Here is a 22,938-nt window from a genome sequence, read left to right on the forward strand (position 1 = left end):
TTAGGCTATTAATTTATATATTTTATTTTAATCCCTAAGTAGTAATTTATATATTTTATATTTCAATCCCTAACAGTTTGATATTTTTCATTTAATATATTTTGCATTTTAATATTATTGCTTTTAATTTCTTTCATTTTGATTATTATTATTTTATATTTTTATATTATTTTTTATATATGTTTAAATTATTATTTTCATAATTATTATCGTAAGTCATATAAATATATATATAATATTTATTTATTTATTCTATTTGTTTGTTTTTTTTAAAATCCTATTTATAAATTTAATTTTATAAATTACTTTTAATCATATATACTTATTTTTTAATATTAAGAAAGGGCAGTCTTAAAGCAATTAGATGTCCATTTTCTGATATTTTTATATAAATAAATATTTTTATTTTACTTTTATAAATCACATATATTTTAATTGTTTTTAGATAAATATTTTATTAATATTTATTTATTTTTTAATATTAAAAAAAGAGTTGTCTTAAAGCACCTAGAAGTCCTTTTCTGATATTTCTAAATAAATAAATATCTTATTTATATATATATATATATTAATAGATTTTCTTAAAATTATATTAATAAATATGAAATAACATGATTATGAATTAAATATATTTTTGAATTTTTAAATTTCTAATAATATAGACAATTTATAATTAATAAGTACCAATTTTGGGCGTTGTGGGGGTGCTAATCATTTCCCAAACGTAATCGATCACGAATCCCTTTTTATAATTAAAAAGAACGAATTTTTGGTTAAAACGCAGACCAATTTATCTTTTAACAGATATTTTCTTAAAGACTCTTTTAAAAGATAATTTTTAGGTATTCGACCTACCTGACCCAAAAGGCCGATGGCGACTCCCTATACATTTTAAAAACCATTTATTCACATCACTTTTCCCGCCAAGTAAAAAATTTGTGCCCGAGCGAAAACCGGTTACGACACTATACATAACAGGAGTTCCTAGTAAGCAACTGATGACTTTAGCTGCCAAAGGTAAGTCAAGCCACATATTCATAAACTTCCCCCCAACCTTTTCCAATTCTTGTTGCCCATTAAAATCAATTGCTTTTCAATCATGGTGAGTAAACACAGAGAGACAATTTTCTTGTGATAACTGTTGCAATGCACTGCCAACAACCGGGGAAACTTCGCAACTCTTTGTTGCCAAAATAACTTTTGTTCCAACACCGAATGGTTTTAACAAGACAACCAAACCATTGTAGTTCTCGTTCCAAACATTGTCCAATACAAGCAAAAAAGTGTTTCTCGTAATCAAAATGGCATCGAAATCCTTTGAAACACATGTCCAACGCCTGTGATTGAAAGACTTCTTTACGTTATCATCGGAATAAACAAGTCGAGCAAGAGTCGTCTTGCCAGTGCCACCAACCCCAAATATATGAATAATCAAAGCTTCGTTCTTATTCCTATCACTCCCCAACAGCAATTTAAGTATCTCAGCCTTCTCTTTTTTCCTACCACAAACATGAAGAAACAACTATAATTAACAGTTCATCTTGTATTTTGTAAGCCAGTCATATAACCTTAACAATATAAGAATGAAACGAAGTAAAAATTATTGAATTTGTTGGCGACTGACAGGTCCCCTATGTAAATAACGATTACAAAGGCAAAGAAAATAGCCAAGAAGCCTCTTGCAGCGGCCAGAGCGATGAGGAAGGAGATGATGATAACATTGACAGTCGCAACTAGATGGTAAGAAATGTAATGGTTCCAATCTGCAGAAGTGTTGGTAAAAGAAAGAATGTAAATTAAGGGCGCTATCAGACAAGAGGACAGGGTAGAGGTAAGAGAAGCAGTCCAGGATATACAATCAAATTCTGGGAAGATAAGTAAGATTTGGTGCATTATTCTTACAAAGATAAATACAAACAACCAGATTCTCAAATTGAAAGTATGAAAACGCAAGAAATTAAAATAATTTTTTTTAAATTTATAAAGCATAAATGAACAAGAAAAGAAGGAAGAAATCACAAATAAGATGAACAGCAGATGCACTCACCTTAATTATAGTCACTGTCAAAGGAAAAATGTCGATATTGATATCATAAGAGAGATAGAAAAGGTCGATAGTTCAAGTTGAAAAAATGGGTAGTTTAGTGGATGTACCATGTACGGAGTCTTAACTTAAAAAAAAGACTTTATCAGAAATATTATTATTTTTTTAATATTTTTGATAAATTACTACCTAAATTATTATTTTTTCTACTGATAATATTAATATTGGGTGTTACCTAAAATGTTTAATATTTCCAGTAAAACGTTACTTAAAACATTATTTTTTTTCTATCGGAAATGTTAATATTGAGTCCTATTGAAAATGTTAATATTGAGTTCTACATGAAATTAGTTAACGAAAATAACATTTTCGGTAAGAAAATAATATCTTAAATAATATTTTATCAAAAATATTAAAAAAATAATTTTTTTGATAATTTTTTTAACTATATATTAAAATTATCGTACAACAAAAATCACCGTCATCATTAAAGAAAATGGTAAAGTGTTTTACCAAAAGTAGATGGTAAAAACATTTTACGGAGAATATCAATAGGACGCTATTTGATCGGGAAATCAAAAGTTTACCCTTATCAAACACAGCCTTAATTCAATTAATAAGATAATTAATCATATGTTGAATCGATTAATAATTGAAAAAATATTTAAGTTTAATTATCGATTAATTCAATTTAAAATTAATTAAAATATTAAATATTTGATATATATATATATATGATCATGTTACACAATATAAAACTCTTTTAGTTTCACATAGATTTTGAACGCTGGATGAATGGAAATAGATGCCTAAACCATTAAATTAAGATCCAACTGTTTTTTAATTACACTAAACCCATTAAACTTTCAAGACCTAATCAAATTTAACTCAAAATAAAAAAAATCCTCTATTAAACTTAAAGTAATCTAACTAAAAAATTAATTTTTTTATTAATTCAATCATCAACCGAATTAACTAAATTTTATACAAATTAATAACTTCTTTAAAAAAGTTCAGTTTAGTTAATAGTTGAATTGTTTTTAATTAATTCCATTTTCACTAATTCAATTTAATAAGTGACCAAATTAAATGTTTAAATACCCCTACTCACAACACATACAACCAATCTTTACATAATAGCTCTTCAATCCTAAGACCTAGTTTTAAAGACAGCGCCATAACCTAAACTCATTCCAACAAAAAAAAAAATTGGTAGTCCCTACTTCTTACGTCATATGTAATCCTAACTAATAATAATTTTTCATCTCATTTTTTTCGAAAGGGAATATTATTTTAAAATCTATAGCTCACATTAACTAGAATAATAGATGATAAGGTAAGCTGGACCTGAAATAATTTCTCTTTCCCAACAAAGGCATTATGTCGTCATCCTTCCCAACGAACACCCGCGTTCACATTCCTTCATTGTTTATACTACAAAAGTAATAGATCAGTTAATTAAATTAACTAAACCCTGAATTTTCTTAATATTCATGTACAATTCAATGCCTTTTACTCATTTTAAAACCATACAAGGAAGATTTTGTTGTTGATGTGCTCTCACAAAAGTTCCCTTAATTAATACAAAAAATAATAATCTTTAAAAAATAACAACAAATCAATATCGGTGGAGTTATTATTTAATAATTATTTTTATGTTTTTGAAAGGGTAAAAATACAACCAAAATTTGCTTAATGACCTTTTTGTCTTATAATGGAAAGAAAATGGTGATTATAAAAAGATTAATTTATGTATATTAATTTATCATGGTCAATTGAAAAATGAAGAGTTGCATCACTTCAAAAACGTGATGAAATTAAATGTTTCTAGAAGCAACTTCCTAGAATCGTCTTCAACAAAATAGGAAATAAAACAAGAAATAGCTCGAACTAACTTACATTAGTAGTTAAAAAAATTATTTTTGTTGTTAAAGGTCACATGTTCGAACATCAACAGTTGCAGTAGAATGATTGACCGTTCAAATCTAATAATTGAGAGTATTTAAAATAAATATTATTTTATAATCATCTTTATCTTAATAAAAAATAAGTTTTAAGGTATATATAACAGCGAATAGGAAGAACTCAACCAACAAAGCCATCCAGTTCAAATCCTTTTGTGGGCTGTCTCCAAGAACAATAACAACACCCAAATATGTACTGTGATAGTTCTTTTGAATTTGATCTCAGCCTCTTGGAATCCATTCGTCGGCATCTTCTCGAAGATGAACCGGATGATGATGCGATTATTGTCGATCAGAGGATAAACTTTGATCAGTTGTTCGATGCACCGAAGGAGAAAGTCTCTGTCCATAACAATATTACATCCCCCGGCTTCGGAACGACTTCCCAGAAAACCCACGCGCCGCCGAAGAAGGCACATTATAGGGGAGTAAGGAGAAGGCCGTGGGGGACATACGCGGCGGAGATAAGGGATCTGAAACGGAAGGGAGCGAGGGTCTGGCTCGGTACTTACGAGACTCCGGAAGATGCTGCACTCGCTTACGATAGAGCGGCATTTAAAATGCGAGGCTCGAAAGCCAAGCTTAATTTTTCACACCTCATCGGCTAGAATCAGGTGGAGCCGGTGAGAGTGACCGATAACAAGCGAAGAATTCCTGAGTCATCTTTCTCTTCTTGTTCATCGACTCAGTCGCCGTCGTCAACATTGACGTCGGACGAACAAACTCCGACCTCGAAAAGGAGGAGGAATGGGATTAACTGTTCGATTAAAACTGAATTTGAACTAGATGTGTATCGGTTGATGATGCCAGCTGAATTTTGAAAAATAATAGCAACTGAGTTGAACATATTCTGATAATTATTTCCTTTCACGATAAATTATTTCTATAATCATCAAATTATGGAGTTAATTCTATTTGATCATTAAATAAAAATTTTGTTATTTAAATCATTAAGCCTCCAATTTACATTCAATCAAATTATCGATCAATATCAATTAAAAATGATTTATTTTAAGTTATAATATTTGATGATTTTTCTTCTTTCTTGCTATGAGAGATGAAGTTGAGCATTATTTTTTCAAAAAAGGAAAAAAGAAAAGAAAAGAAAACTTCCTTAAAAATTCCTTTCATATTTATAAGTCAAAACTCAATTTAAATATCGGAAGGAAGAAAAGAATGCTCAAAAAATTATTTTTATCACAAAACAAATAACCATAGCGTTAAGATTACAATTACCATGACTAATAGTCCCTAAAATACCATGATCACCACATCTGTCCTTTTTATGTTAGAACCAAATCCTTAAATCTTTCTTTTGGTTGTGCTCTTCTAAGAAGACAGAATTGTCTTGAGTATAAACTCTATGACATGATAAGAGAAAATACTAGATTATTTATTTTTTGGGAACCATAACTCCTTTATGGACTTAAGCAGTCGCCTAATCAATGGTATAAGAGGTTTAACTCTTTTATGGGTTTTCTTGAGTTTAAGTGAAGTAACTTTAATAGTTGGGTTTACTTCAAAAAGGGTCGCAATGGTTCGCCTATTTATTTTATTATTATGTTGATGATATGTTGATAGCTACGAATAACAAAAAAGAGATTAGATAGTTGAAATTCCAACTTAATAAAGAGTTTGAAATGAAATATCTAGGTATTACAAAGAAGATACTCGAAATGAAAATTAGAAGAGACAGAAATGTGGGTAAATTATACCTAAGTAAAAAATGGTGCATTGAAGAAGTTTTTCACAGGTTTAATATGCAGAGTGGGAAGCTTGTGAGCACTCCACTGACAACTCACTTAAGACTTTCATCGGATTGTTCACCAAATCAGAAGATGAGTTAATGTAAATGCAACATGTTCCATATTCTAGTGTAGTGTGATCTGTAATTTATGTTATGGTTTGTACACGTTTAGATTTAACGAACGTTGTAAGTTTAGTGAGTAGATATATGAAGAATACAATAAAGAACATTATAAAGTTTTCCAATGGAATTTCAGGTATCTTTACAGTACTAATGACGTTTGCTTACAGTTCAGGCGAATTACAGATAGAGTCTTGGGGTATGTTGATTCTAATTTTGCGAGAGATCTTGATAAAAAGAGATCACTTACAGAGTATATCTTCGCAATTGAAGTATGTGCAATTAATTAAAAAGTTACTCTACGGAGCATGGTCACCTCGTCAACTACTACAGTAGAGTACATGATGATCACTGAAGCTTGTAAGGAAGTGATTTGGTTGAAATGACTCTTTTGTGAACTTAATGAAGACCTTCAAATTAGTACGGTGTTTTGTGACAGTCAAGTGCAATATTCTTAATGAAAAGATCAAATGATTCATGAGAGCACGAAACATATTGATATCCACTATCACTTTGTGCTTGATATAATTGCTCGAAGTGACATTGTTGTGAGCAAATTCATCACTAATGACAATCCTGCAGACATGATAACCAAACTCTCCCTACAACAAAGTTTGAGTATTGCTTGGACTTGGTCGGTGTCCATTACTAAAGTTAACCCTTTGAGGGATGTTATGGAAGAGTAAGAGAATGTTGTCGTTAAAGTGAATTTTTTTCGTTGAGTTTGTGTGTTGCATCGAATTTGGGCATTTTGTATCAAAACCTTTGTACTTTCAGAATTCACATCAATGTTGAGATTTATTAGAGTTTGAATCGAATTCAAAGTGACACAATTTAATTAAATTAATTGTGGAAAGTAAGAAATCTAGTTTGATTAGAAGTAGAAACTTTATTTTTTTTCTTTTATGTTGAAATTCTACTTTATAAGTTTTGTTTGTAATCAAGTATATATTCTTATAAATAGACACTAAGGTTAAGGCTTAGATATCAAGTTTTTCCTTTCTCTAAAATCCTCTTGTATTTTATCCTTCATGTTAGTGGAATTTTCTCCTCTGCCCATGTTTTTCTCTTTTGGATTTTCCACGTAAATATTGGTGTGTTTTCTTTTTCTTTTTTGATCGTGTTTATTTGTCTGTTTCATTGTTCTTTTCTTTGTATTTTATTGTTCTAGTATGTTATTGTTGACTAGAGTTTATTGTTGGTTTCACTGTTCTTTTTTTACCCTTCATATTTTGGGTATTTTCTTAGAATCATTTATTTTGGTCGTCTTGTTTATTTTAGGTTTCTTCAAACTAATGTTTGATCGATACTTCTTTTACTTGGACTTTTAACAAGTTCAATCATATATATTGAAATCCTAATTTTCTCATTTTTAACCTAGATTATTTCTCAATATTCTTGTGATGTCTTCTTCATTTTCTTTGCTTTTTTGTTTAGTTGGTGGAGACATCAATTTTAATTTTGATTACTGACCGACGATAATTATTTGTTCTTTTTTTATTATTTTTTATTTGTTTTCCCTTTTTTTCTTGAGTTTTTTCCAATTTTAAATAAGAATCATTCTTCTTGTAAGAGTTTTTTCTCTGCTCTTGTGTCATACATTTTTTCTACTATTGTGGCACGAACCTTATGACTTTTCCTATGCTTTTGAATACATTTGTGGTTATTTTGGTACTCACACAAAGATCCTCACGACTAGTATATTGGGGTTCAAAGGGGCCCTAGCCCCTATAAAATTTTTATATATTCGATAAATTTTAGTTCAATAGTATATTGGTTCTTGTAAAAATAAATACTCAAATAAAAAATACAAAAAATTATTAAATATTTAATTAAGGGGTTGAGCTAAATAAAAAGAATCTCATGTTCTCAAATTTTTGGGTCTAATAACAATTTAGGTCATTGTAAGTTCAAATATTAGACAAACTAGGCATTGTCTTCTGAATTTTAAGTTTAAATATCTAATCTGCTATTATATTTTTCTCAAAAAGATCAATATTTCTACCAGTGTCAATATTTAATCACGACTCAGTCTCTGTTGTTTAACAAATATAAAGTTGTTGTACCTGAAAGTAGGGGTTGGATTGGTAGAATTCTTTAATTGGTCCTTGAAATTATAATTTTTTTATTAATTAAATGATAAAATTTTCCTTTAACCTCCTTTTATACCTAAGTAAAAAATGGTACGTTGAAGAAGTTCTTCGCAGGTTTAATATGCATAGTAGGAAGCTTGTGAGCACTCCACTGACAACTCACTTCAGACTTTCATCGGATTGTTCACCAAATTAGAAGATGAGTTAATATAAATGCCACATGTTCCATATTTTAGTGTAGTGTGATCTGTAATGTATGTTATGGTTTGTACGCGTTTAGATTTAACGTACGTTGTAAGTTTAGTGAGTAGATACATGAAGAATACAATAAAGAACATTATAAAGTTGTCCAATGGAATTTCAGGTATCTTTACGGTACTAATGATGTTTGCTTATAGTTTAGGCGAATTAAAGATAGAGTCTTGGGGTATGTTGATTCTGATTTTGCGGGAGATCTTGATAAGAAGAGATCACTTACAGAGTATATCTTCACAATTGAAGGATGTGCCATTAATTGAAAAGCTACTCTACGGAGCATGGTCGCCTCGTCAACTACTACAATAGAGTACATGACGATCACTAAAGCTTGTAAGGAAGTGATTTGGTTGAAATGACTCTTTGGTGAACTTAGTGAAGACCTTCAAATTAGTACGGTGTTTTGTGACAGTCAAGTGCAATATTCTTAATGAAAATATCAAATGATTCATGAGAGCTCGAAACATATTGATATCCACTATCACTTTGTGCTTGATATAATTGCTCGTGGTGACATTGTTGTGAGCAAAGTCATCACTCATGACAATCCTGCAGACATGATAACCAAACTGCTCCCTACAACAAAGTTTGAGTATTGCTTGCACTTGGTCGGTGTCAATTACTAAATATTAACCCTTTGAGGGGTGTTATTGAAGAGTTGGAGAACGTTGTCGTTAAAGTGAAAAACAATTTGTTGAGTTTGCGTGTCGCATTGAATTTGGGTATTTTGTATCAAAACCTTCGTACTTTCAGAATCCGCATAAATGTTGAGATTTATTAGAGTTTGAATCGAATTCAACGTGACACAAATTAATTAAATTAATTGGGGAAAGTAATAAACCTAGTTTGATTAGAAGTAGAAACTTTATTTTTTTTCTTTTATGTTGAAATTCTACTTTATAAGTTTCCTTTGTAATCAAGTATATATCCCTATAAATAGACACTAAGGGTAGGGCTTAGATATCAAGTTTTTTCTTTCTCCAAAATCCTCTTGTATTTTTTTTCTTTCATATTAGTGAATTTTCTCCTCTGCCCATGTTTTTCTATAAAACTAAGTTTTGATATAACAATTATGGCAAAATGTTTTTGGACTTGAATTAAATTTATTCAAAGTTTTCAAAAGATTTCAAAAATAATTCAAAGTCCATTAAATTCATATTTGAGCAAAAGTACTAAGAGATATCGATACCCCTATGAATGGGTATCAATACCCTGGGTACCGATACCCCTATGACTGGGTATCAATACCCCTATGACTGCTCAAACATCGAATGCAATTTTGTGACAGATACAATGAAGGTTATCGATACCATAGTGCAAAGGAGTATCGATACTCATTGAAGGAGTATCGATATCCCAAGGCTCTAACGGCTAGTTAAATTTGAAATTAACAAAGGGGTACCGATACCCTTTGAAGGAGTACCAATATCCCCTATTCTGGACATCCTTGTTTTGCAGAAAAATAATCCCCAAACGGCTCCAAAACATCCACAACGGCTAGATACAACTTCAAACACATTTCAAGCTATAAATACAAGCTGAGGACACTTGAAGAAGCAAGAGAACAACTATCCAAGCAATCAAACACAAGAGAAGAGTTTTCATTCTTATTTCATCTTTCTCTTGTAAATATTTTTGTTCTTATGAGCTTAATTCTTGTAAACACCTACCTTAGAGAGGTTTTCTTGTTTACATTTCTAGCTAAGCATGTGAAAAGCTAGGGAAAGGTTCTAGTTTAGCTTGTGAAAAACTAGGGAGTTTGTAAAGGTTATCTCATTGTCCTTGAAAAAGAAAGAACAAATTAGTGAATTTGTTGGAAAATCCTTGGTGAGGAGCTAAGGTAGTGGATGTAGACTTGGTTGAGAAGTCGAACCACTATAAATCACTGTGCAATTTTCTATCTTTCAATCTCCTTACTCCCTAAACACAAGAAATTTCTCGACCCCTCTTGGCGAACCCTTTCGGTTGTTGATTCGAGCTTTCGCAAATCCTAACATTTTCCCTTTTGGATTTTCCACATAAATATTGGTGTCTTTTATTTTTTTTCCTTTTTTGATCGTGTTTATTTGTTTGCCGATAATCGTTCAAATATTATATCAATATATTATAATATAAAATTGATTATATTTAAATATTCAATATACTTTGATTTATAGGTGGTATGATGGTAACAATTCCTGTGAGAAACATGTAAGATGAGTCTTAGGGCCTTCATTTTTCTCTTCTTCCTTTTTCGGTTGACTATTTTTCTTTTGTGTATTTTTCTATTTTATAAGATTTTGGCATCACGATTCAGTTTACTGTAAAAAAAATCTTACAATGAAGTCAGCTACGTTGATGAAATATTACTGATTTCTCTCTTACGAATGCTTTAACCTTCTTTTTATTGTTCTAGTATGTTATCGTTGACTAGAGTCTATTGTTGGTTTCACTGTTCTTTCTTTTACCCTTCATATTTCGGGTATTTTCTTAGGCTCGTTTATTTTGGTCGTCTTGTTTATTTTAGGTTTCTTCAAACTAATTTTAGATCGATATTTCTTTTATTTGGACATTTAACAAGTTCAATCATATATATTGAAATCCTAATTTTCTCATTTTTAACCTAGATTATTTCTCAATATTCTTGTGATGTCTTCCTCTGTTCCTTTGCTTTTTGTTTAGTTGGTGGAGACATCAATTTTAATTTTGATTGCTAGCCGACGATAATGTTTTGCTCTTTTATCTTTTTTTTCATTTGTTTTCCTTTTTTTCTTGAGATTTTTCCAATTTTGAATATGAATCATTCTTCTTGTGAGACTTTTTTCTCTGCTCTTGTGTCATACGTTTTTTCTGCACTTGTGGCATGAACCTTATGACTTTTCCTATGTTTTTTTTAATACATTTGCAGTTATTTTGGTACTCACACAAAGATCCTCGTGACCAGTATATTGGGGCTCAAAGGTACCCTAGCCCCTGTAAAATTTTTATTTATTCGATAAATTTTAGTTCAATAGTATCTTGGTTCTTGTAAAAATAAATACTCAAATAAAATATACAAAATTTTATTAAATATTTAATTAAGGGGTTGAACTAAATAAAAAGAATCTCATGTTCTAAATTTTTTGGGTCTAATAATAATTTAGGTCATTGTAAGTTTAAATATTAGACAAACTAGACATTGTATTTTGAATTTTGAGTTTAAATATATAATACGCATACGCTATTATATTTTTCTCAAAAAGTTTAATATTTCGACCTCTGTCAATATTTAATCATGACTCCGTCTCTGCTGTTTAACAAATATAAAGTTGGTGCACCCGAAAGTAGGGGCTGGATTGGTAGAATTATTTAATTGGTCCTTGAAATTATAATTTTTTTATTAATTCAATGATAAAATTTTCCTTTAACCTCCTTTAATTTGAAAAAAAAAATATCCTTTTGATTTTTTTTAGATGAATGATATTGTGTATTGCAGAACGCATCAACTGCTGCTACAAATTACATTCTCTTTTGGTCGTTTAAATTAATTAAATATCATTTTGATATATAAAGTTGTACTTTAATATCACTTTACTATATGAAGAAATTTATGGTTTAATTTGACCCTTGAAATTTTCAAATGTGATACCGTTACTTCAATACGTTTTTTCATAGAAAAAAAAATCCACGTGAACACAAAAGAAACGTCTGACACATAATATACATCAATTTCAAAAAATAATTACTTAAATTTATAAAAGTTTATTTTTTAAAATATTATATATATATATTTTTTTTATAGTTTTTAATGTAGCAATTTAAAATATAATATATATAATGTGACATCTTCTAAAAATAATTGAATTTATAAAAGTCACTAATTTTATTAAAAAAGAAATATTTACTATTACAATGGAGTTTATAATCATAATTGTAAATTAATGACATACTTAGGACATTTTTAAAAAATTATTGACACAAAATTAACAAGTTAAGATCACTTAAGTACAATACAAGAAAAGATAAAAAAAAATACTAAATCAGAACTCGAACAATGATAGATACAAATAGATGTAATCTCATCGATAAACGAACCATAAAAGGGCATTAAACTATTGAAATACAACAGAAAAAATAACAAATTAGAGTTGAACGACATGAAAAACTATTTATGAAAGCAAATCAAAAATCCAAATCCAATCTGAATGTTCAAAATGGAAAATATCAACATGATAACATATAAGCGATATTTTGATTAGTCGTGGTAATATTAAATCAATTCTTAAAAAATATAAATAAAAAAACAAATATATTATTGAAAACGTGTAAAAAATAAAATAAAAAAATTGTAGCATAATGACAGATAAAAAATAGGCGATTTTTCCAAAAAATAGTCTGACATGTTGTTTTTACCTGTCAGACACCCTCTCAACTTTTTTACCGATCTAACACCCTTTGTAAAAAGGCGCGCCTTATACTGATCTGGCGCCACGTGGTGTAAGGCGCGCCCCCTGCAGCGCGCCTTATGTTTACATGGATACACGCTTGCTAAAGCGCGGCCCCTGGGGGAGCCTTACGCCACGTAAGGGTATAGCTCGGTGCAAGGGTCACGCCTTCCTACAATTATGACATGCGTCAGAAAGGCACGCCCCCTGTAGCGCGCCTTAGCTTTATTACCCACCTACCCCCTCCCGTTCACACCCCATTCCCTCCCTATAAATACCTCAATTCTCAGTCATTTTCATCACACCAAATCCTCTCAACTTCTCTCAAAAACTCTTATATTCTCTTATAGCTCTTTAAGGTATATTTTATTATATTTAGTATTTTGTAAGTAATTTATTTAACTATTTAAATTTTTAATATTTTATTTAATTAACTTTTTTTTCATATATAAAATGGAAAGCGGTCTACTTCGTTTGAATGGAAATCATATATCTCGACATTTTGCTGATACGTTAACATTTTAACATTTTAATTTAATTTAAATTATTAGTAATACTTTATTTATTTATTTAATGCATGATTATTAGTTTATAAATTAATTTTTGTAATTATTCATATTTTAGGAGAGCGACCGTATATTAGATCCTTTTATTAGGAACCTTAAGTTAGCGATACCTACCCGTGTATGGCCGTATTTAGTAGAGGTTGGATTCGGTCACATAGGTAGATATTAAAGTCATTGTAAGATAGAACCAGACCTTATTTCTGCCTTAGTAGAGCCGGGGACTCACACATTCCATCTTTCGTGCGGAGAGTGCACGATTACGCTTGAGGATGTTTCTATGCACTTGGGGCTTCTAGTGGATAGAGATGTGATATCAGGGATGGCGCACAGTTCCTAGACTTCTTTGTGCCGGGATTATCTAAGAGGTGTCTCGCAAAATTTTAACGGTGGTCGAATACCGTTAAATTGGTTAGATGTAAATTTTCGGGAGTTGAGGGAGGACGCCTCTAAGGATGAAGTTAAAATATATGCACGGACATGCATATTGCAGGTGATAAGAGGGTTGCTGATGCCAGACAAATCGCGCAACCAAGTTCACTATATGTGGTTGCGACATCTTGGTGACTTTCATCTGGCCAGATCACTCAGTTGGGGCTCGATAGTTTTAGTTTTCTTGTATAGGGAGATGTGTCGAGCGACTGACTATAGGAAAAATGCTATCCGCAGATGTCTCCTTCTGCTGCAGTCTTGGGCATGGTATCGATTGCCCTTTTTATGTCCTGTTGTGAAGAACCCGTTCGTATTTCCGCTACTATTGAGGTAATTATAAAACTGATTTCGTATATTAATCATTTTATCCAGTGTATAATAAAAAAAAATCCTTGAATAGGTGGTCTAATGACAGGAAAAATCATTAGGAACTACCTGATTTTTTAGAAAAAATGAGGGTACTAATCGATCAGAAGGATGACACACAGGTATGCATTTTAATGTTTAAAAATCGATTTTGTATTATAGTTATATAATTAGATTATTATTTTGATAAAAATTATATATATTTGTTTTAATTTGAATGAGTGTCATATTCTAATGATGATGTGAGGATATGTATCCCACCTGAGTTGAGGGGCCCATCAGATGTTTGGATGGCGATGGTCCCTTTGATCTGTTATGTGATCGTCGAGTGACACTCCACTGATCGCGTGCTCTGCCAATTTGGTTTTGTACAACCAATTCTGGAAGCACCTCGCAATATGGACGAGTTGCATAGCACAAATCGACGCGGCAAGTGGAATACAGGTTGGCTAGTGAAGCGTCATGAGTGGTCGACATCAGTGCCTTCCCCATAGAGAGCCCATTTATAATGACCTCTTGACGGTTGCTGATGATTATTATGAGTGGTTTAACAGTAACGGGAAATTGTTTCTGTTTTCTGAGGATACACGAGGGCGGACCTTTCAGCGACGTCGATAGAGACGTGCACAGTAACAACCCTATCGTCCTTCGACTCGTTGACAGAGAGCAGGTGCTTCTAGTTCATCCTCAGCTGCACCAGCAGGACCTTTATAGTAGCCACCGTCTGCAGCAACTTACATACCACAACCATATATGATGCCGCCACCGCCTTTCCCTTTCCAGATGCCACCGCCTCCACCGTAATCTGGTTTTATGAACCCCGCCGTTGCCATCGTCACAGAGTTATATGACCCCTTCTGGAGGATATTATGGGTCTATGTTTACATATCCGACTTGGGGTTCATATATTGGTTATTTGGCTGGTGCAGCCTCATCACCAATGGTCGCCGCACAGACATCTCCTGTACAGTTTTCGCAATCATTGATATATGGGTTTTATGAGTTTTCACTGTTATCTATGAGCGGTGGGATAGTTAGTCATACACCTCCAGGGTTCTTATTCTATGGAGGTGCTACATCGCATCAGTTCCTCATCAACAAAATGTATTTGCTCATTACGAAGATGACGACGACGACGACGATGATGATGGTGATGATGATGACAACGATGAGTCACAACCAGTTATACGAAGAAATCCTCTTCGAGACCGACAGCCACCGCCCTGCGGAACACATTCGTACCGCAGACATCAATAGATTTTGTTTTTTTATTATATTTGTATTTAGTTGTTTATTGGATTTTTGATTGTAATTTTTTTATTTATCATTTAATACTTACTTTATTTTGTTAATTTGGTTGGATTTTTTAAAAATTTGTTTTGTTTATTTTGTTGGACTTTTTGTTAATTTATTTTGATAATTTTGTTTATTACTATTTAATATCAGTTATTGTAATTTGGTTATTATTTACCATTTAATACTTATTGTAAGTTTATTGTATTTAGAATTATATTCAAATACCAAATTACTATTAGTTTGATAAAATTTAATAATTGTGTTCGATAACTTTCTTAAGTTTGTCACTTATTATCTCTTTTATTATAATCACATATAACGCCAACGTCCAATCTCGTTTTCTTGTATCCTTTTTTTAATCTTCATCAGCGGTTATCGAATGACATTAACTTTAAGTAAATGCAAATTAAAGTACAAAAATTATTATTTAATAAACAAAAACTATATCAGTTCCTCATCAATGGTTACTTGATGGCAACAGAAGTGGCATGTTCTCATAGTGCGTCTTGAGTTTCTACAATGCCCATATTTTTTGTCGTGTCTAGATGTTTCTCGAATATCAATATCAAAATGAATTCGAGTGGATTTTGAACGGCCATGGTCCCTCAATAAAGTCGGGTCTAGTACAATCGGAACCCAATTTCGAACCTCATTAGGGTCTTCATCATTACCTATGGGGGAACTCAAATTCGTATACCTTAAACACTTCTGATAGTAGGTATACGGGATCCACAAAACGGTTATAGTCTTTATGGGTATATGAGCAAGCTGCTATCACATGAGAGCATGGATACTTCAGAGCTTGAAAAACCCCGCAGTCACACCATCAGTCCCGTAGATTTACTCTGAATGACACAGCTTCAATCCCTTGAAGAGGTCGTGCCAACTCTGTGACACAAAACAATACATGTGTTTTAGAGAAGCTTGTTATAGACATTCCATTTGATGCATCAATTTCTTTTGTAGATCTGCAACTAATCTAGGGTGATAGACATGACCGCCTTGCATCCAGGTTTGAGCTTGTCTCCCGAGCTTCGCAAAAAGCTCCCCCAAACAAAAATATGTAGTTTTTACCAAAGCAGCTATAGGTAAGTGACGTGCATAATTTAAGGTCGATTTGATTGCCTCAGCCAAGTTGGTCGTCATATGTCCATATCGATATCCACCATCATATGCGTTTGTCCATATTTCTTTATCGATGAGGCTGATGTAATCGTATCCTTCCTCGTTATTCGCCCACAAATCCTGAAGCATAGATTCAAATGTTTGAGGAAGTAGTTCGTAACTTGATCAAAAAATGTAGAACTTACTAACTTTGTTTTCTTAAAAAATGATAACGATCAAAATAAAAAGTGTGGTTTCGCTTACCCATGCGCACAAGTAATTAGCGCTCATCATTATTCTTGAACCTTCCATGGTAGTTCGCAGCAATGTGTCGAATACAATACCTATGTTGGACAAAGGGTGGCTGCCAGAATGGACCCAAAGAGTCCATTGATGATTTGATCCCAGCTCCGCGATCTGAAATGACACAAATTTTTTCCCTCGTGATAACATGTGAATGTAAGTTTCGGAGGAAAAAAACCCAAGAATCTATATCTTCTCCTTGAATAAGAGAAAAAGCAACTGGAAGAATATTGTGATTACCTTCTTGGATAACTGCTAATAGTAAAACTTGCTTGTATTTTCCATACAAGAAAGTCCCATAGATCTGGACCACAGGCTTGCAGTATTTGACAGTATTAATGCACTGTGGGTAAGTCCAAAAAACCCGGTAGAATTGACATCGATCGCGAAGAACTTGACCATTATGATATGCAGGGGAGGTTTCAAAGTCCACAATTGTCCCAGGATTAAACCTCCGCACCAGCCTAAACCAACTTGGAAGTTTGTTGTAAGATATATCTCATTCGCCGTGAAGTTTTTTAATGGCCAACTGCTTTGTCTTCCATGCTTTTCTGTATGAGATGAAATACCCATACTGCGATTGTATAGCTGAAATCAACACATCAATAGCTATATGGGAGCTCGCTTTTATCATGGGCATGATGGCTTGGCAGATCACTTCAGAGTCCAAGTTGGGATGATCTTGGTTGATCCCTCTAGCACAACATGTGTGAGGACCATTGTACATCATTAGTTCCCATCTATTATTTTTTTCTCTTCCTTTTCGATACGCGAACCATCCAATTGCATCCATTTTCGCGTCGGGAATAGTGGCATACATATTTTTCTGTCGTGGAGCGGGCGACTTTGGATTGAACAGAATTACGGATATTGTAATTTTTTATAGCCATCATCGCTTCTTCTTTGCTTGAAAATCCATGCCTAAAGATAACTTATCATTATTTATTGATGAGTAAAATCCATAGTCACCGAGATTAGGCATATCCACAAATTCTGGCCCGTACATTGCACCATAATTAGCTTCATACATGTGTGCTGGAGGGTCAGTTTGTGCCACATTTGAGGGACTCCATCTACATCATCATTATCATCGGAGTTGAGTTGCGGTGATTCTAGATGAATGAATAATCCAGTCTCAGCACTATCCGCACCAGGCTCACGAAGCGGTTCTTCTGGTGGAGATGATGGTTCCTCCATGCTCTCCACATTTAGGTCGAAGAACCTCCTACTTGCACGCCTTCCCCTTGAACTAGAAAGCATATCGACATTGAGACCGTAATAGCTCGCAGTCAAATGCCTCCCTTTGGAGCTTGAAGCCATCGTGTCAAATGGAAACTGCAAAGATTGTTGTGTCGATGACATCTCCATCTTAAGGTCAAAGAAATTTGCAGATGAATGCCTTCCTCTTGAACTGGTCTCGATGTTGCCATACCGATTGTTCATGGACCCACCTCGGTACAGATCATAAGGAGTTACTGATGAATGTCTCCCCATTGATGTTGATGGGACGACAACATGATGCGGATTTCCCATTATGGCATTAAAATCATTACACAAAATTGTAGTCGGGCTGTCAACTTCATCAACTTGTTCAGCCAGCCCATAGTTGGAGCTTAATGACAGACCCAGAACAACACTCACTTGAACAAACTTTGCATACATCACAATATCAACGTCTGAATAAATACTTTGAGAATCAACCATCATTTCAACATCATCATTGTTCGATTGTTCAAACGCTGTATAAATTAATACCAACAATGATGTTGGAAATCTGTACTGCAACGACGACATTCTTCTACTACTTCCAACATGAACCTTCATTGAAATCTTCGTTATCAGCTCCTCAAGAGTTATGTTTCTCTTGAATGATATTTTAACATAATCATTTGATAAGAAAACAACGCCGGTTTCATCTTCTTGAATTTCTCCATCATAATAAACAATAGCTGAAATTCACGTCATTATTAAAGTTTGAAAGTGCGACAATATTATATCTGCAAAAAAAAAACTGAAACAAACCTAATTAAATTAATAATATATGAACGAAAATATAACACAATAAAATTTTTACACATAAACGTAATAATTTTACACATAAACGTAAATAATTTAAATAATTTAATTTTATATTATTACTATATCAGAAAAAATATTTCGACGTACGCTCCCGCTTTCTAATTTTACAACCAAAAAAATTAATTGAAAACAATTAATACAATATATTTTTTCAAATAATCATATATAATTATAAAAAATATTATAAAAATTACCTTATAATGAAAGATCGAACGAACTTCTGAATAAAATATAAAAGGATTGTCGGGTGTTTTTTACTGGTTGAGAGGATTATTGTAGTAGTTTCTCGGTTGAGAGGGAGTTGTGAGAGTTTTAGGGGGAAGAGGTATTTATAGTGAAGAGACGATGCTTTAAAGCCGAGAAATTCAGATGAAATTATGCAAGGCGCGGCCCATGCACCGCGTCTTGCATTTTGCATGTGATAATTGTAAGGCGCAGCCCTTGCATATCGCTATACCCCTATGTGGTGTAAGGCGCACCCTAGGGGCCGCGCTTTAGCCATAATGTATCTATGTCAGCATAAGACGCGCTGCAGGGGCGTACCTTACCCCGGGGTGTACCTTACCCCACGTGACGTCAAATCAACATAAGACACGCCTCAAGATACACTTGTATGCAAAAAAAATGTTAAATAGATAAAAAAAATTGAATGGGTGTCTAACATATAAAAAAAAGCTTGAGTGCTTTTTTTTGAAAAAATCGCCTAAAAAATATCATAAATACAAATTTATTGAAAATTAAAAACAACAAAAATAAATATCTGCAGTCCACAAAAGTTGAAAGGGATGAGTTCTTGACGTGAGTCAGATCTGTTTCTTGGAAGTCACATACATTTTAGGGTATATTTTAATGGTAACCAAAACGTGTGTACATAGAAAAACTCAACAACCATAATTTTTCTTGAAAACGACTATTCATTGTCACCAAATAACCTGCAGGTGATGTATGAATCATATATTAATAACCATTAGCATTAATTATACGGTATAATGACAAAAAAGTTTCTAGTTTTTTTATTAAATAATTATTTTGATCTAGATTTTCTTTTTAGAGCATTTTAGTTAATATTTTATTTTAGGACATAAATGTTCTTCTATGGATGAAAATCCTTAGGCTATAGATGCTAAATGCTATAAAATAAGGATTTTTTTCTTAAAATAAAATGTTGTGTGACAAAATACTCCAAAAAATAATACAATTAAAGCAACTATTTATTCAAACGAATTTTTATCCTAAAATAAAAACGTTAAGAGTTAAAATGCTTAAAGAAGGGTTAAAATAACTATTTAATTAAACGTTGAATGTATCTTTTAGTAGACAAAATGTCAAAAAATATTCTTAACATTTAATTAAATAATCATTTTGACTTCTATTTTTGAGCATTTTGACCCAACATTTCATTTTTGGGGCAAAATGATCTCTCCGTGAATGAAAATCATTAGTTAACGATTAATGTTATAAAATATTGGTCTCTTTTATCCTAAAATGAAACGTTAATAGCCAATATGCTCTAGAAAAAAAAGAATAAGTGCCAAAATACCTATTTCGTCGAACATTAAAAGCCTTTTTATCTTAAAATAAAATGTTACGGCCAAAATGCTCTAAGAAATATGATCAAAATAATCATTTTAATGAGGGCCAATTTTGACATTATGCCTTTTTAGTATTATTCTTAAACAGTCATCAACTTCTCCACTAATTAGGATTTACTTTTCGTCGTCACAAAATCGCCTGCAGATGATGTATATATGTTGAGGTAACATGGCATGCGCCTACATTCTTCATTTATCAGAAAGATAAGACAAAGGAGGGTAGAAGGAATCATCCAATTAACAAAGCTAATATTATATTAAATGAATTTAAAACTATATAATAAAAAGAGCACGTGTTATTCCAAGTTGACAAACAATATAATAAAAATCCAATATCTTTTACCAATATTAAACTATATAAGAAGATTGTGCTGTCGATATGCTTTCACAAACTAAACTTAATTAATAAACGTGAATTCATTCTTTTATTTTGGTTTAAATTCTATCATGTGAATGAGTTTTTGATCTATATTATATTTTGGTTTAAACTATATTATATTTAGAATATGTTGAGATTTTTTTAATATAAATCTACATTAGTACCCTACGAATGATCTTAGTAATAAAATAATATTTTTAAAGACTCAGATGTGTATGTAGTTAAGTCTGTAAGATGTTGTAACACTTCAGACTATTAAAAATTATATAAATCTACGTATATTTTTCATTATCAATAAAATAATATTTTATAATAATTATATATTATTTATACTTTTGAGTGTAATTGTTATTGAAACTTAAAAAAAAAGCTTAATGAAACTAAATTCAACTTTTTAATTAGGCTTAAAGGTATAGAAAATCTTTAATTTAAAAAAATGATTAAGTTTCTAAGTATTTTACCTAATTAAGTCTTTGTATTTTGAATTCTCTCAATTTACCCATGCGATTGATATTGGCCATTAGCGTGACTAATTTGATCCATCTCAAATTCAAAGAAATTGAATATTACATAAAATAATGAAGTGACTAATGATTTTTTTTTGAAATCATTTTCTCAAAATCCAATAATCATGACCATCATATATATAAAAAATAATAGTATAAGATAGGTTTAAAAATAATGAGCTCCGAATATTATAAACGAAGTACAAATACATGTTTATCAAAATAGAATTATAATTAATACATAAGGTTAATGAATAATACATGTCCTCTACAATCTATGATAGCTTGAATAGTTGGAACTCAAAACCTAATGATATGCTCCTCGATCTCCATCTAAGAACCTGTGAATAGAAACACATTTCGAACACTAAGTTTACAAGTTTAGTTCCACGCAAAAAACTCTACTATATTACATGATCATCATATGAGCATGTCAACAAGTATAGTCAAGAAGCAATCATTGATACGTCATAAATCACAAAATTACATGCATGCATCATGATGTAGTTTGGGGTGATTACCATAGTATCACGAGACTCACACCCCTTTAACCTACTATGTAGGTACTTTGAATGTGATCCGGGTCACACATACATAAGAAATATACATTCAACTTACCCACAATGCTAAGTACTTCAGGTTAAACCTAAGTTACACATACATTAGGAATGTACACCATATTAGTCTATTTATCTAGAGTAAATGGATGAGTCTAGGTCACGTAGCATTAGATCATCATTAAGCTAGTGCCATGACACAACAATTGAGATATCGGGATATTTTTCACACAAACATGACAATCATTGTACACAAGTAAATCAAGTGTTTTCATCATTTCCGAGTGTCAACAAAGATATAAGTCTTGTGGAATATTACCTCATAGTGTTCTTATGCAGTTATGCTGATCACATACATTTAATTTGATTATTGTTTTCAAACTTATTATTATCAATTACAACATTTTTATAGATTCCTTATTTGAGTCTCGTATCAAAGTTTTTCCTGTATTTGTTTATAATTATATTTAAATAAAAAAATTAGTATTTAATTATATATCTTTTAATATTTTATTTTGCTCATTAATAATATAATTATGGCATTTAGTGTAGTTTACCTTGTATAATTATGTGGACAATTTTTATTAATATTATTTCTTCAATAATTCAAATAGCTATAATTATTATTTATTGTTATTATTTGGCCCATGCTTAAAAGACAAGAGAACCGGTTCCATGCCAAATTATTGAGTTTTTTTTTATTTTTTTATATATGTTTAAGTACATTATTTATCGAAAAGGCAACACAAATAAGGGGTAGATGGAATATTATGAATTTAAAAATATAACGAGCACATGCTATCCCAATTTCCCAGGCCATACTCAACATTTTGAAATTTAATATATAAAAAGTAATCAACCAGTGACTTACAATAATTAAACCATGTCTTTTTGAATTGAATTAGTACAAATTCAATATATTAATTTGACTAATATAAAAGGCAAAATTTTGTTGTGGATATGATTTAACAAAAATTAACCTTAATTAATTAATTAATTATACATTGATTTAGAAGGATAAAATATCTTGAATATAATATTCAAAATTTTAAATAATGATACTGTGAATGGGGTAAACTAATTAGAGGGGCCATTCTTTTAATGGGTGTATGCAACATATGAATCTAAATCAGTC

General features: G+C 31.6%; 1 pseudogene; it reads left to right on the forward strand.

Moving 5' to 3' along the window:
- Nucleotides 1-4,185: 4,185 nt before the first annotated feature.
- On the forward strand, nucleotides 4,186-4,829 carry LOC120136814 (annotated as a pseudogene).
- Nucleotides 4,830-22,938: the final 18,109 nt, after the last annotated feature.

This window comes from Hibiscus syriacus, unplaced genomic scaffold (genome assembly GCF_006381635.1).
Source record: "Hibiscus syriacus cultivar Baekdansim isolate YM2019G1 unplaced genomic scaffold, ASM638163v2 tig00110637_pilon, whole genome shotgun sequence".
Lineage (NCBI taxonomy): Eukaryota > Viridiplantae > Streptophyta > Magnoliopsida > Malvales > Malvaceae > Hibiscus > Hibiscus syriacus.